This window comes from Leguminivora glycinivorella, chromosome 9 (assembly GCF_023078275.1).
Source record: "Leguminivora glycinivorella isolate SPB_JAAS2020 chromosome 9, LegGlyc_1.1, whole genome shotgun sequence".
Classification (NCBI taxonomy): domain Eukaryota; kingdom Metazoa; phylum Arthropoda; class Insecta; order Lepidoptera; family Tortricidae; genus Leguminivora; species Leguminivora glycinivorella.
In genome coordinates, this window is record NC_062979.1 from 3,360,215 (window position 1) to 3,373,051 (window position 12,837).

Below are 12,837 nucleotides of genomic sequence, written 5' to 3' on the forward strand. Positions count from 1 at the left end.
GCAAATTTGGTAGGACTTCCAGCGCTGATCTTCCGATGAGACCATCGTTTCCATAAAGAAACGATTTTATATGTGTTTTGAAAAAAACCTACTTCCCAATAATTTTTTTAGTTGCCTCCGCAATTTAAATACTACTTTAAACGATGAGCTAAGTATAATTATTTAGGTGCTAACATCTATATGACTACAAATATTAAAAATCTTACACTTTACAATACTAGGTGCCAATTATTATTTTAGTCGCCAAAGTATTGTTTAATGTTCCTCGGCAATATTTTTGTCGCTTGAAATTTGCTGCCGTTTTTTCAATAATAATGATGCTTAATATTTGAGGCTCGTATATTTTTTTTGTCGCCACAATATTAAAACACAGCCAAATTATATTATTGTATGCCCGACACAACTTCCCATTTAATATTTTAGTTGCCCGGTTAATTATATGCCATGTCTAATATGACAAGTTGGAAAGAGACTTCCGCTTGTAACTTGTAACTTTCAGTTTTGAGAAATGGGCCCCAGACCGGCAATTATGGTCACGCGATAAATGATAAAAACATCTGGCCGTCCCTATCGCACTTACTAATAGTGCGATAGGGACGGCCTGATATTTTATCGTCTACCGCGCGACCATGCTTGTGCAGAAAGCGAAAAACTCAGAAATAGTGACGATGGGCCTTATTTAGCGTTTTTACCTTAGAATCCTTAGGATAGTCATGGATTTTATATGTAGTGGCTATGGATCAGAAACTAGAGTAGCGTTGAAATAATAACGTGTCGTAATAGCTAATATAATAAGTACAGTTTTGTTTACTAGATGATATCGTATGGGATTTATTAGATATTTTATATAAAGAGTTTGGTTTTAGCACCCGAAAGGCGCCATACCTAAACCGAAATCTGTATGTCTGTCAGTCTGTGAGCACTGTATCAGATGTAGTGTGTAAATCTTTTTACGGAAACGTTCATATCGTCGCTACTTTTAAAAAATCTCGTATCTCACACTGCTCCTCAAAGACTAAACGTAGTAAGTATACAAGGTGCTCGCGAGGAACCCATATAACTTTAACGGCATATTCTTGGTCACATTTTAAGACTAAAATGTCATATAAACTTTTCTAGATTTCGTCTAGTTTCAGAGTTATTGCCAATTTAAAAAAACATTTCCGTATTGTTACTCAGTAGAAAAGGTTTCTTAACGGCGCTGATGCGCAATTGTGGAGCATAGTCTCACAGTAGTCATTGATAGATGTCAAAATGTGACAAGAAAAACTTCCAAATAATTTGGTTTTTAGAAAAATAAATGGAGGAACTCATTTTAATTGCCAACTTTATAGATAAAAATTTTTTTTATGTGAAAATACGTCCAAAAAAGTAAAAAAAAAATTTTTTTTTTTGGCGAAAAATTTTAAAATTCATATAACATTTTTTCTTTCTTTTTGCCTCAGAAACGCGTGGTTCAAGTTATGCGGATTCCTCGTGAGCACCTTGTATATGCATTCCATACATACTTAATACATTTTTCTGTTCATTTACAGAAGAAGATACAAGTTTTTTTTAAAGTAGTGCCGATATTTGTCATGCCATGCTATGCAGTGTCAGTACGTCTTGTACTGAGACTGACTGAAATAGCATGACACGTTCGTAAGTTTCCTTAAAAATACGAAGGAAAATCTTTTCGCACTACATCTAGTAACACATGTGCTTTCAATATGTGTATAGTCAACCAATTGGAACCCTAGGCCACTCTAAATCCATGTCAAAATGACAAGCAGTAAGAGATTTCTTACAATCTGATTTATAACGTCACTATGACATAGTCCTACAGTGGCCTAGGGTTCCAATTGGTTGACTGTAGATAGATAGAATACTCTTTATTGGCATACCTCAGCAAAAGATACAGTGGAGACAAAACAAATGATTATAAATAGAGGCAGACAACAGGCGGTTTTATCGCTAAAGAGCGATCTCTACCAGACAACGTTTGGGTAGCGGAAATAAAAAACATAATCAAAAAGAGTAGGTGGACTGTATGTAGGTACAACATATTGAAATATTCACACATTTATTTTTCGTATTACATATGCACATTCTTTAAAAGCCAGTCACTGCCTGATTCTCTCGTCTACATGCAGATAGTCTCATAAACATAAACATTTGCATCAAACCTTCGTCTTCTAACCTATATGATACACTGCCCAGACTACACGGTAGGCCCCCGTGAAAATTCCGTTATCTACCTCTCTGTTACTCTTCCATATTCGAGCGATGGAGAGGCAGTTAGCGAAATGTGTTTCGCCGTAGGCCCTTAGGGACTCGGGGTCATGACCCCAACCCTTTTATGACTCGGTAAATGATGGCGATTCCTTGAATATAGAGTTTTTCGGGTAAACTACTGTATCGGCCTTCAAAGTAGTGATAGATATCTACTCTTCTTAACAGATGTATCTGTAAGTTATAGTTAAAAGAAAATACCTGTGCCAGAAATAGTATTGTTCCCGTTACCGTTCAAATATGGAAAAAAAGGGTTTTAAAAAGCTTTGAAGTTTTAAAATATACATTCAATCAAACAACGTTTATGTCTTAACCTTGGGATCTCTACCACCATAACAATTTTGTTTCTTCAGTTTACGCTTTTCTCGATATCTTAGAACTTTTCGCATTCAGGAAGTTACACAACGTAAATATCCATACTATACTTTATTTATATTTATCATATCCATACTAATATTATAAATGGGAAAGTGTGTGTCTGTCTATTTGTCCGTCTTTCACGGCCAAACGGAGCGACGAATTGACGTGAATTTTAAGTGGACATAGTGGAAGGGATGACATAGGCTACTTTTTGTCTTTCTAACGCGTGCGAAGCCGCGGGCAAAAGCTACTTATAAATAAGAAAGTGTGTGTTTCTGTTTGTCCGTCTTTCACACCAAAACGGAGTGACGAATTGACGTAATTTTCTTTGAAGCGAAGGAGAGTGACATATGCTACTTTTGTCTCTCTCTCTGACCCCCACTTCCCTGAAATGGGGCGGGGGGAGGGGGTGGAAGTTTGTTATGGAGCACTCCGCAATTTTCGAATTGAATGCGAGCGAAGCCGCGGGCAAAAGCTAGTATACCCATACAGTTTCCTCCCTCATCTCGGTTGACTGCACACCTTAGTAACATCCGCACTTAACACCATTATCTCATTTATATAACAGTGATGGAGGCCGTTCATAAATCACGTGATATTCGTCTGTAAATCTTTTCCGGCTCGCTCGTTCTGCCATCGCCATCGGCATGTGCATTTAGGTCAGCCTGATCATGCTTGGCCGAGTAGAGTATCAAATACATATACTACATATACAAGGTGCTCGCGAGAAACCCATATAACTTTAACGGCATATTCTTGGTCACATTTTAAGACTAAAATGTCATATAAACTTTTCTAGATTTCGTCTAGTTTCAGAGTTATTGCCAATTTTAAAAAAAACATTTCCGTATTGTTACTCAGTAGAAAAGGTTTCTTAACGGCGCTGATGCGCAATTGTGGAGCATAGTCTCACAGTAGTCATTGATAGATGTCAAAATGTGACAAGAAAAACTTCCAAATAATTTGGTTTTTAGAAAAATAAATGAAGGAACTCATTTTAATTGCCAACTTTATGGACAAAAAAATTTTTTTATGTGAAAATACGTCCAAAAAAGTAAAAAAAAAAACAAAAAAAAAAATATTTTTCTTTCTTTTTGCCTCAGAAACGCGTGGTTCAAGTTATTTTCTCGCGAGCACCTTGTATGTAACTCCGTATACAGTGTGTCCACTATGCGGACATTTATTAAACCGATAATAATAGGGTAAAAGCACCAGTGCCCAGCCATGCGCCAGTGCTCAGCCTTTTTTGCATATTTCGAGCTGTAATCAAAGTATTTATGAAATAAAACTATGGAAACGGATTAAATCGCGTATAGTGAATTTATAATTCATCCCGACGTTTCGAACACTTTACAGCATTCGTGGTCAACGGGTCACCCGTTACACAACGTGAATGCTGGTCACCCGTTGACCACGAATTCGTTATACGCGATTTGATCCGTTTCCATAGTTTTATTTCATGCGTAACTATAGCGGTAACCGAAGACAATATTATCAAAGTATTTCGTCACTACTTTGAAAAAACCTTGTATCTTCAATCAATGCATATGTAACTAGACTCCTTAACTCAAATAATCTTTTCAATTTAAGATTATCAGTTAAGTATGTTCATTTATAAATGCATGTACGTTTCTTAGAAATAAACAGATTATTTTTTTTTTCTTTTGTCAATGAAAAGAAAAATGTAATAAGTAGAGGTATGTATGCAATGCATATAGACTTACTGCGTTTTAACTTTGAGGAGCAGTGTGAGATACGAGATTTTTTCAAACTAGTGACGATTTGTCAAATTCGTGTCAAAATTAGATAAAATCATACTTTGATTAAATGGTAATTGTAAAACATCTCAATATTATATATTTATTTCAAGCATTAAGCACAAAAAAAAGTCAAAGAGAAGCTATGTCTGACCTTAAGCATTATGTACTCACGCCATTTTTTTTAAATGACAATTTTTGACGACCGGTCTGGCTCAGTCGGTAGTGACCCTGCCTGCTAAGCCGCGGTCCTGGGTTCGAATCCCGGTAAGGGCATTTATTTGTGTGATGAGCACAGATATTTGTTCCTGAGTCATGGATGTTTTCCTATGTATATAAGTATGTATAGTATGTATATCATCGCTTAGCATCCATATAGCTTTGCTTAGTTTGGGGCTAAGTTGATCTGTGTAAGGTGTCCCCATAATTAAAAAAAAAATGTTATATGGTATTTTGCAAAGATGTTAGCATCCAAATGATTAAACCTCTAGTATTAAACTCGGAATCATAATCTCTGAGTAAACTTTGCTTTGTATCTGTACTAAGTTTAAGCCCGTTAGGGGACGACCTCAAACCAAACTGGTCGGGAACTGTGTTTAACCTACAGATACCCGATTATGTTGAGATAATATTGACTTGTACAGGAGGACAATATAACTGAGAGTTTATCGATAGAAGTGGGAATTGGGATCGAGATATATTGAGAGATAGTATGTCAAAATATTTTTTCTACTCGTCGACTTTAATCTGTCAATTAGGACACCACAAAACTGTGTTAACTTTTCATTGTTGATAGTCTATGACACTTGACAATTATAATATTTTATTATGAATCGCTGTAACCAACTGTAATAATTTCAAAACTAGAACTTCATACAAGGTCTACACTAATACAATACAATCAGAGACAGTTTTGTAATAACACTTGGTTGCCAGGAAATTTGATGTTGATACAACGGTGAACCACACTATTAACATTAACTTTAACTTGAATGATGATATTGTTCGTTCATTGATGATGATGATGATGACTCATAGAAAAAGTATTAGAATAGTGATATAATCAAGCTTTTTACTCTCGTACCGTACTATATTAGGCCACGAAGGTCCTCGACTGCAAAGCTCTCTATGATATCACGGTTGTATAAAATACTATTGTAATTAACACCTTCACCGCTGAGGTACGATCGTAGCGCTACGTCTATTTAAATTTTGTTACTCAAAAGCTACGTCACGAAAATTTCCGCCAGATTCGCACTTCCGATCTTCAAAACAACGCCATTTTTTGAAGTATCTTAAATCTGGAATCATATACATTTTATAAAAATAGCTACGTTAATAAGCGAATTGTAATCTACGTCAGCTTAAACGGGATCGCTACGGCCCGTAGCGTATCACGTAACCGTAATCGTAGCACGAATGCTCGCTACGAGCTCTCGTAGCATTAACTACCTAGCTACGACGCTACAAACTCGTAGCGTCGTAGCTATGTGCAGAGTAGTAAAATTTTGTCGTAAAATTAATCTGAGAATTATAGTGTGCATTTAGCTTTATGGAATATAAAGTTCATAGATTTGATATTGAGTTTCTTGACCTGGGATATAAACGCGATTGTTGTAACTTATTGAGAACGAATCGGTTTTTTTTTCCTCACCATTTATTCATAAACAAATAAATACAAACCTGATCCGCCACATGCTTCGTCAAAACACAGATGTAATCCGCCCAAACGTCGTCAGATATTTATTCTACATTATTAATAAAACAAATCACAATATCTGCAACACGCTTGGCCAACACACAAAAATTAATACTCAATATCAAAATTAACTATTTCCTTCCCCTCTCTGCACCGAGCCTGGCCCGAAAGTTCCCATTAGCCGCGGGTCGGTTTAATTATGAGTGAATTCAAGTACAGTGAGCAAGGACGTATAAAACTGTCCCAACTTGTACTTTCTCTGTAAGGTACAGCGGGGCAAATCTCGACTGGGGGGGGGGGGATTCTAACTAAGACATTTTTCCATTAGGTCACTAGGATGTTGAGTTCTACATGCATCCACAGAACACACTCTATTTAATACTGCAAACATTGTAAAACGTGGAAAAACATGATGTTCACTTTTTCCTTCCTTCCTCATATAAAGAAACTAGCAAGCAAATTAAGTTCAGCCGCATACGCCGTTAGGAGAATCAGGCAACTGACTAATGTTGAGACAGCTCGCCTAGTGTATCATAGTTATTTTCACAGTGTAATGTCATACGGTATTCTGGTTTGGGGCAAAGCAGCTGACATACAGACTATCTTTGTATTACAAAAGAGAGCCATTCGTTCTATTTACAACTTAGGAACACGTGAATCAGTAAGAGAACTCTTCAAAGAAATTAATATCTTAACTGTAGCTTCCCAATACATTTATGATAGTATAATTTATGTTGTTAAGAATTTAGACTGTTTCACTAAGAATTCTGATATCCATAATTATAACACTAGAAACAAAAATAAGCTTGCCATAAAGAAGTTTCGTGTCCGTAAAGTACAGAAGTCATTTGTTGGGCAATGCATTCATTTTTATAATAAGTTACCTGACACTGCTTTGAGATTACCCCTCCCAGCTCTTAAGAACTACTTAAAAAAATCATTGATGTTAAAGGCTTATTACAGAGTCGAGGACTATTTGACAGACAAACATGCATGGCCCGAACCAGAAACTACAAAAAACGAATAGCAATTAAAATAATTGTATTATGTATAGAGGACACAGTTCAGATAAGAAAGCACATCAAATATTTTATATTTTATGTTGTGTAGGTAAATTACATATTTAATGATATTGAGATTCATATTATCTTTTTCTTCTATGACAATTTGATATGTTTTCTCTGAAGAAGAACGACGTATTATTAAGCAATAATATAATTTATTGAAATTGATTTCCATAGAGTACCTAGTCTGTTCATATTCTTTGATGAATACTTTTGCATGTTAAATTGTATGTTGTTATTTAATGCATGTTAATTATAAGATGTAATGTTTTGAAAAGAAGTTGCCCGCCGAGTTTCTTGCCGGTCCCATAGTGGATACCCCCCTCCCAACTGAGGGGGGACTGAAATCTTCTCGAGGCTGAGGCGTAGGGTTAGAGCCGGCGTAGCTTTATTTGACGTTCATATGCGCATTGTAATATGCCTACTTGAAAAATAAATATTTCATTTTCATTTTCATTTTCCTTAATTTGAACTGTGTAGTATGTAGGCGGTTCGCGTAAGGTACAGGGGGGTAAATCTCGACTGGCGGGCAAATGTAACTGGTCCATTTATTCCATGTTTTACAATGTTTGCATTATTAAATGGAGTGTCCGCCTGTTATATATGTAGGCGTGATCAGTGAATATATGTAGAACTCAACATCATAGTGTAATAATGGACAAAAAATATTAGTTACATTTGCCCCCAGTCGAAATTTGTCCCGCTGTACCTTATGATACGTTATATGATTCTACCTTACCCCCAAATTGTGTGCCCATTTCACTTAATCCCCCCACCCCCTCCTCCCCCTCTGGATTTTCCATACGTGCTTGTTAGTGAGGCATTTTATTAGTAGTTAAGGGAGTGGTGAAATTCTTAACCCGTCACCGCGCGGCGTAACATAATATCATATACATACATATGTATAGATGTTGCACCACATGTCACACGTCAGCAAGCTGCACACATGCGATTAACTTAATACCGTAATACGATTGCCTGGGGTGTGCGCCCAGCCTAATTAATAAGCACCACCCCCACCCCAAAATCCACCTTAACTCAATGGCTATATAGCTCAAATTAGTTAAACGAATATCTAATGTGTAACATTTTTCGTACATTCATTTTTTTAGTTTGAATGATTAACGGTGGGTGTCTCTTTTAACTGATGTTTTTTTAATGAACGTGCGTTTTAATAACCATTAGATGAACGTGTGGGGTAATTTACTCCAAAATTGCTACTGAAATGTGAGATTACTACAATACTAAGTCAAGTTCGGAAGGTCACTGATGTCATTTACTTATTAAAAAAATGTTCTTAAGAAACTAGTGCTGTGCGATATATGTGATATTTATCAATCTTGCAGTGTTTGTTTGCGATTTTTTCAAACAAATTCTTGTTCTTGATATTATAATACACGAGTATCATGTTGAGATCTAATATTTGATCTAAATTAAGTTTTGAATGGAGCTCACATTGTACGACATGTACAGTCAACAACACAGCTGTGAATACAGACAAAGTGCCAAAAATATGTATACAGAACTTTATTGCCTGTACATAAAGGTGTGAATACATATTTTTGGCACTTTGTCTGTATTCACAGATGTGTTGTTGACTGTACCAATACTGTGAAAAAACCAAAACATTAAAAATTTGGAAAAACCCCAGACATAGTGGACCGATTTTCATGAAACATGGCTAAGAACACTCCCGACAAACTCAGCTTTCAAACAAAATTAAAACTAAATCTAAGTCGGTTCATCTGTTCGGGAGAAGCCAGAAACAGACACACAGACAGACAGACAAATAGACAGACAGACACACAACTTAAGTATAACACCCCGTCGTTTTTGCGTCGGGGGTTAAAAATAATTTGATTAAAATAGAAAACGTCATTTAGTGACAAATTCATATTCGACGTAGGTATCTTAAATGTCATATTATCATAGTGACAATCCATTATAATTATTAGAAATAATCCCATAATAATTGAATTTAATAGACAACAAAATCCTCAGACTACAAACCGAGGCCTGCAATTTTACGATTACTCCCGAGGGATCAAAGCGGAGCGAAATTACTTCCCGGCGTTTCTGGCCATTACGTAATCATTGTTTAAAAGGGGAAAGTGGACACCGCTTCTCCGGACAAACGGGGTACAATTTTCCTCTATGGTCATTGCCGTTATGGAAGTAGGTTAGACAGTAGCAAAGTTGGATCGCTACCTTTTACTGCCTTATTAACAATATATATAAACTACTAGCTCGCTTTAGAAAGAGACAAAAAGTAGCCTATGTCACTCTCCATCCTTTCAACTATCTCTACTTAAAAAATCACGTCAATTCGTCGCTCCGTTTTTCCGTGAAAGACGGACAAACAAACAGACACACACACTTTCCCCTTTATAATATGCTTTATGGATAGCTTTGCAACGAGGGACTTTTTCAATTGTTATTATGAGAAAAAAAACATTGGCATTCAAACTTACATCGCAAGTTAAATAAAAGCTTGTAATAAACATAGTCTCTCTGCTTAGCCTCGAGGTTGACTGGTAGAGAATGCCTTAAAGCATTAAGTCTGCCTTTTTGTACTGCAAGATTTTTCTTTTGTGCAATCTAAATATATAAAAGAAGAAGCTGACTGACTGACTGACTGACTGACTGACTGACTGACTGACTGACTGACATATCAACGCACAGCCGAAACCGCTGGTCCTAGAGATTTCAAATTTGGCACGTAGGTTCCTTATACAGTGTAGAGGAGCACTAAGAAAGGATTTTCCAAAATTCACCTCCTAAGGGGGTCAAATGGGGGTTCAAAGTTTGTATGGGGAAACAAGATTAGTTTGACTATTTTATTCGAAACTTCACAGGAAGATTCCTTAAGACATATGACTGAATACGTATTTCAGGTTTTTTGAAAATTTAACCCCTAAAAGGGTGAAAAGGGGGTGATAAAGTCAAAAAATCAATATGGGTATCGTTTTTATGGTTTATCGGGTCGCTGATCACGATAAATACAACGTTTTTAAAATCTAACGAGGCGGAAGTGAAATACCTTCTCCCCTGTTTTGGTGCAATGGGGTTTAAATATCAAAAAAATATATAAAAGAAGATATTGACTGACTGACTGACATATCAACGCACAGCCGAAACCGCTGGTCCTAGAGATGTCAAATTTGGCACGTAGGTTCTTTATATAGTGTAGATGAGCACTAAGAAAGAATTTTTCAAAATTCGCCTTCTAAGGGGGTCAAATGGGGGTTCAAAGTTTGTATGGGGAAACAATGTTAGTTTCACTGTTTTATTCGAAACTTCACAGGAGGGATCCTAAAAACATATGACTAAAGACGTGTTTCAGGTTTTTTGAAAATTTAACCCCTAGGTAAATGGGTGAAAAGGGGGTGAGTCAAAAAAACAATATGGGTATCGTTTTTATGATTAATCGGGTCGCTGATCACGATAAATACAACGCTTTTAAAATCTAACGAGGTGGAAGTGAAATACCTTCTCCCCTGTTATAGTGCCATGGGGTTTAAATATCAAAAAATATATAAAAGAAGAAACTGACTGACTGACTAACTGACATATCAACACACAGCCGAAACCGCTGGTCCTATAGATTTCAAATTTGGCACATAGGTTCCTTATATATAGTGTAGATGACTTCTAAGAAAGGATTTTTCAAAATTCGCCTCCTAAGGGGGTCAAATGGGGGTTCAAAGTTTGTATGGGGAAACAATGTTAGTTTCACTGTTTTATTCGAAACTTCACAAGAGGATTCCTAAAGACATATGACTAAATACATGTTTCAGGTTTTTTTTGAAAATTTTACTCCTAACTTTGCACCCCAAAGGGGGTAAAGTCAAAAACACAATATGGGTATCGTTTTTATGGTTTATCGGGTCGCTGATCACGATAAATACAACGATTTTAAAATCTAATGAGGTGGAAAAGAAATTTTCCCCCCTGTTGTTGTGAAACGGGATTAAAATATCTAAAATAGCCATAAGTATAGGTTTAGTTTTTATCTTTACTTCTGGTTCAACAGATTTCAAATTGACACGGAAGTTCCTTAGAGGAGCACTAAGAAAGGATTTTTCAAAGTTCACCTCCTAGCATGATAATTTGACAGGGGCAAGGACAGGGACAGGGACAGGGACAGGGACAGGGACAGGGACAGGGACAGGGACAGGGACAGGGACAGGGACAGGGACAGGGACAGGGACAGGGACAGGGACAGGGACAGGGACAGGGACAGGGACAGGGACAGGGACAGGGACAGGGACAGGGACAGGGACAGGGACAGGGACAGGGACAGGGACAGGGACAGGGACAGGGACAGGAACGGGTTAGGGATAGGGATAGGGATAGGGATAGGGATAGGGATAGGGATAGGGATAGGGATAGGGATAGGGATAGGGATAGGGATAGGGATAGGGATAGGGATAGGGATAGGGATAGGGATAGGGATATGGATAGGGATAGGGATAGTGATAGGGATAGGGATAGGGATAGGGATAGGGATAGGGATAGGGATAGGGATAGGGATAGGGATAGGGATAGGGATAGGGATAGGGATAGGGATAGGGATAGGGATAGGGATAGGGATAGGGATAGGGATAGGGATAGGGATAGGGATAGGGATAGGGATAGGGATAGGGATAGGGATAGGGATAGGGATAGGGATAGGGATAGGGATAGGGATAGGGATAGGGATAGGGATAGGGATAGGGATAGGGATAGGGATAGGGATAGGGATAGGGATAGGGATAGGGATAGGGATAGGAATAGGGGACGGGGACGGAGATAGGGATAGGGAGAGTAGGGGGTAGGGACGGGACGGGGACGGGGTCGGGGACAAGGATAGAGATAGGCAGTGTAAAATGCAGGTGGCTCAGTGGGAAGGGATTAGTATTTAAGTAGGCATCGGCGAGTATCCTGCATCCGTAATAACTATTACATTCAAAGTGCTGTAAGAAGATCGTTGTTTGCTTGCCTTTTATGTGTTTACGTTTGCAATAAGTATAAGCAAAATGGAAAAAATTGTAAGCGATAATGCAAGGAAGTATTTTTTACCCTAGCGACCATAGCGTCGAGATACTGGCTATGTGGGTTGTATGAAGTTTCCCCAGTATAAATATTTATATAGGTAAAATACATACATATTCGTACCTACTACCTACGCTGTGGTCGCTGTGTAACAATACTACAATCATTGCAAGAATTTCTTTTAAAACAATAGTAATATAATATGTGTAAGGTACAGTCAGCCAAAAAGCGGTGTAAGGTTCTTGGCTGACCGTACAGCAAATAGATCAGTTACAATGGCCCTCCAGTCGACAATTGCCCCGCTTTACCTTAATCGAAATAATCGCGGACAGATGTACCTACAAAAAAACCTACGGATCCAAATGAAAATCTTATTTTTTGTAAACGTTTCAATAAGAATACTTTTATTACGCGGGCGAAGCCGCGGGTAAAAGCTAGTAAAGATTAAATAAATAAATAGCAAAACCATATCTACATCAAATTGTGTTGTTAATTGTATCATTAGGCATTTTCAGAATTTGGGGCCCCCCAATTAGCGTAAGTTGTAAACAAAAATGAACTCAATGCCAGAGGAAAATGGGATCAAGTTTGTATGGAGAAGCGGTCCACTTTCCTCTTAATGCAAGGCTTTAATGGAGGCATAAAGCTGCAT